Raw genomic sequence first — 3,776 nt, 5'->3', positions numbered from 1 at the left:
TGTCAGATCTCGCGAGAGAAACAAGTAACCAGCTCTTTTCCAGATCTCGCGAGAGAAACAAGTAAAACCAGCTGTTTTCCAGATCTCGCGAGAGAAACAAGTACAACCAGCTGTCGCCCCCATAGACATCTTATAAGTAGACGAAGCATTGGCTGCTGTGACGCAAGAAATTGGGCCGCCATCTTGAAGTGGTGATGAAGAGCCAGCGAGCAGCCTAAACTGACAGTTGACAGGTAGAAAACAAAGATGCTAAACTGACAGTTGACAGGTAGAAAACAAAGATGCTAAACTGACAGTTGACAGGTAGAAAACAAAGATGCTAAACTGACAGTTGACAGGTAGAAAACAAAGATGCTAAACTGACAGTTGACAGGTAGAAAACAAAGATGCTAAACTGACAGTTGACAGGTAGAAAACAAAAATGCTAAACTGACAGTTGACAGGTAGAAAACAAAGATGCTAAACTGACAGTTGACAGGTAGAAAACAAAGATGCTAAACTGACAGTTGACAGGTAGAAAACAAAGATGCTAAACTGACAGTTGACAGGTAGAAAACAAAGATGCTAAACTGACAGTTGACAGGTAGAAAACAAAGATGCTAAACTGACAGTTGACAGGTAGAAAACAAAGATGCTAAAGTGACAGTTGACAGGTAGAAAACAAAGATGCTAAACTGACAGTTGACAGGTAGAAAACAAAAATGTTGTTCAGCGTTTTGCTGCTCAAATGAGCGGACTGTTGAAAATAGGAATCGGGGGATTACTTGTCACAAGTAAGATTTAACATTAGCGTACTATTGGTGGTATTTTGTGAAAAGAATATTAGCACAGAGTTGAGAAGGAGCAAAGATCTTCAATATTTGTATGTGAAAATCACAAAGAAATCTTCTGGGGGAGGATAACCCCCATACAGGGGGTTGCTTTACAAACTTTCAGCCCCACCTAAAACTAAATTCACCAGCCGCCACTGATTATGATGCATTCTCATTTTAGGCAAAATGTAAGACAATACTTTCTTAACAGTATAATTGTAACCAGGAATAAGTCTTCAAGTAACAATATTCAAATACTAACATTGTTGGGTAAGACAGAATTTGCTTTTATTCTGAATCAAGTGAAACAGATTGGTGGTTTTAGCTGATATAAAGACTTTCAGGTGTTTATATATGTTTATGTTGAAGTATTTGGCAGACGCTTTTATCCAAAGCGACATACATCAAAAATACATATAAAACAATCAGTGTAAACATGATCATTTAAGGGAAGAATGTAATAAAAATATCAATACAAAGTGTCAAGACAAAATCAACTCTCTGCTGCTGCAGCAACAGAGATACAGTCTATAAGATATATAGATATCTAATGTATTCATACATTGTTTATGTAGCATGTATATATAACCTCATCATTTTGTTTCTTCAATTTAAAAATAGCTGACCGTTTTTTTCCCCCTTCTCTGAGATTATATTCCCAGTTTTAATCTGGGAGGTTTGGTCACTTATAGCATAGAAGAATATTATATTACTGTTAAGCTAACTATGAATAATAAAACATGTGTCCTTTATCATAGCTACACGTATGACAAAAAAGTGCGTGAAAATCAGTGGTAGTCAGTGAGGTAAGATGAATTAAATGCGCTGACAGTTTATTGCTCCTGCCAAATGAATTGCACTGAGTGGAGCGGATCACCACTCCAAGATGGCGGCCCCGCGTCTTGTCAGTGCCAGTAGGCAGTAGCGCTCCATGCTGCGTCTACTTATAAGATGTCTATGGTTATAACGTTAGCAGTGAGTTTACAGCCTCACTCATTTAACTACACAGCAAATAAAAGTCACGTTACTTAGCCAATAAACGTTAGCTTACATTCAAAACTTACCCTTCTTTGTGCAACTTCAAATGTCCAACCAAGTTGGAAGTTGTTGCGTCTCCGTCTGTAATCTTCGAACCGCATGCTTTGCATACTAGAATTCGTTTTTTGTTGACCACCTCGTAGTTTTAATACCTGAACGAAACTATTTTTGGCATCATTTTTCCTCACTGGTGCGTTGTTTGACAGCTCTTCTTCGTTGGTTGTCCTGCAATTTGAGTGGATGAATGCTGTGGGACGAAAATAACGTGGATGTAATTTGATTGGATGTTGTACTGACAGACAGACACGTACACAATGAAAGATACGGAGCGCTCCTGAATAACTTTTTAATCTTTGGGTTTTGGGGAAAGTAGCAAGTCTTGTCAAGTCAAAAGGCTCAAGTCCAAGTGAAGTCACAAGTCACTGATGTTAAAGGGCTACTGAAACCCACTACGGAGTCTGATAGTTTATATATGAATGATGAAAACTTAACATTGCAACACATGCCAATACGGCAGGGTTAACTTATAAAGTGACATTTTACACTTCACAGGAAATATCCGGCTGAAAACGTCTCGGTATGATGACGTTTGCGCGCGACGTCAAGGGTTGAAGCAGACATTTTGGAATAGCACGGTGGCCAGCTTAAGTCATCTGTTTTCACCACATAATTCCACAGTATTCTGGACATCTGTGTTGGTGAATCTTTTGCAATTTGTTTAATGAACAATGGAGACTGCAAAGAAGAAAGCTGTAGGTGGGATCGGTGTATTAGCGGCTGGCTACAGCAACACAACCAGGAGGACTTTGAGTTGGATAGCAGACGCGCTATCCGACGCTAGCTGCCGATCGCACCGATGATCTGAAGTCCTCCGTCGCACCGTCGATCGCTGGAACGCAGGTGAGCAGGGGTGGTGATGAGCAGATGAGGGCTGGCGTAGGTGGAGGGCTAATGTTTTTAGCATAGCTCTGTCGAGGTCCCGTAGCTAAGTTAGCTTCAATGGCGTCGTTAGCAACAGCATTGCTAGGCTTCGCCAAGCTGGACAGCATTAACTGTGTGGTTACAGGTCCAGTGTTTGGTTCGGTGTCTCCTGATAGTAGTATTGTTGATCTTCTGTCTATCCTTCCAGTCAGGGGCTTATTTCTTCTGTTTCTATCTGCAGTTAAGCACGATGCTATCACGTTAGCTCTGTAGCTAAAGTGCTTCACCGACGTATTGTTGTGGAGATAAAAGTCACTGTGAATGTCCATTTCGCGTTCTCGACTCTCATTTTCAAGAGGATATAGTATCCCAGGTGGTTTAAAATACAAATCTGTGATCCACAATAGAAAAAGGAGAGAGTGTGGAATCCAATGAGCCAGCTTGTACCTAAGTTACGGTCAGAGCGAAAAAAGATACGTCCTGCACTGCACTCTAATCCTTCACTCTTACGTTCCTCATCCATGAATCTTTCATCCTCGCTCAAATTAATGGGGTAATCGTAGCTTTCTCGGTCCGAATCTCTCTCGCTGCTGGTGTAAACAATGTGCAGATGTGAGGAGCCTTTCAACCTGTGATGTCACGCTACTTCCGGTACAGGCAAGGCTTTTTTATCAGCGACCAAAAGTTGCGAACTTTATCGTCAATGTTCTCTATTAAATCCTTTCAGCAAAAATATGGCAATATCGCGAAATGATCAAGTATGACACATAGAATGGATCTGCTATCCCCGTTTAAATAAAAACATTCATTCCAGTAGGCCTTTAAAGTCTAAGTCGAGTTGCAAGTCTCTTTACATTTTGTCAAGTCGAGTCTAAAGTTATCAAATTCATGACTCGAGTCTGACTCAAGTCCAAGTCATGTGACTTGAGTCCACACCTCTGGTAATTTGTATTCCGAAGTCCAAATTAGGGCCTCTTCCCTATGAGGAGTGATCCAGCCCACCTG

General features: G+C 40.8%; 1 protein-coding gene across 1 annotated transcript in view; it reads left to right on the top strand.

Annotated features, from left to right (window-relative positions):
• The window catches only part of LOC133636330 (zinc finger protein 25-like), a 1,044,419-nt gene that overhangs the window by 320,720 nt on the left and 719,923 nt on the right, over positions 1–3,776 (top strand). The window lies entirely within an intron of this gene.

The sequence above is a fragment of the Entelurus aequoreus genome, linkage group LG20 (assembly GCF_033978785.1).
Source record: "Entelurus aequoreus isolate RoL-2023_Sb linkage group LG20, RoL_Eaeq_v1.1, whole genome shotgun sequence".
Taxonomy (NCBI): Eukaryota; Metazoa; Chordata; class Actinopteri; order Syngnathiformes; family Syngnathidae; genus Entelurus; species Entelurus aequoreus.
This window is presented reverse-complemented; position numbering and strand designations above follow the sequence as displayed.